The following is a 377-nucleotide window of genomic DNA, read 5'->3' on the forward strand; positions in this document are numbered from 1 at the left end:
GGCCGGCCTCGGGCCTGGCGGGCCCTCGCGGTCGGTGGCGAAGTGGGCGCCGCCCAGGACACGTGGCGCGCGCGGATTGGTCGGCAGCGGTGGGCGGACATGTCCGCTCCGTCCGGACGTGTCCGGCGGCGGTGGAGGAGATATTTTTTAGGGTTTCGAGGAGGGGATCCGAGATTTTCGAGGAGGGGCCTTTAAATAGAGGTGGAGGGAGCTAGGAGAGTCCAAAAGAGGTGCGGTTTTCGGCCACGCGATCGTGATCGAACGCTCTAGATGATGGAGAGGGTTTAGGTGGGTTTTGGGCCAAAATGGAGGGGTGTTGGTCTGCAACACACACGAGGCCTTTTCGGTCCCTCGGTTAACCGTTGGAGTATCAAACG

The sequence above is a fragment of the Triticum dicoccoides genome, chromosome 2A, assembly GCF_002162155.2.
Source record: "Triticum dicoccoides isolate Atlit2015 ecotype Zavitan chromosome 2A, WEW_v2.0, whole genome shotgun sequence".
Classification (NCBI taxonomy): Eukaryota; Viridiplantae; Streptophyta; class Magnoliopsida; order Poales; family Poaceae; genus Triticum; species Triticum dicoccoides.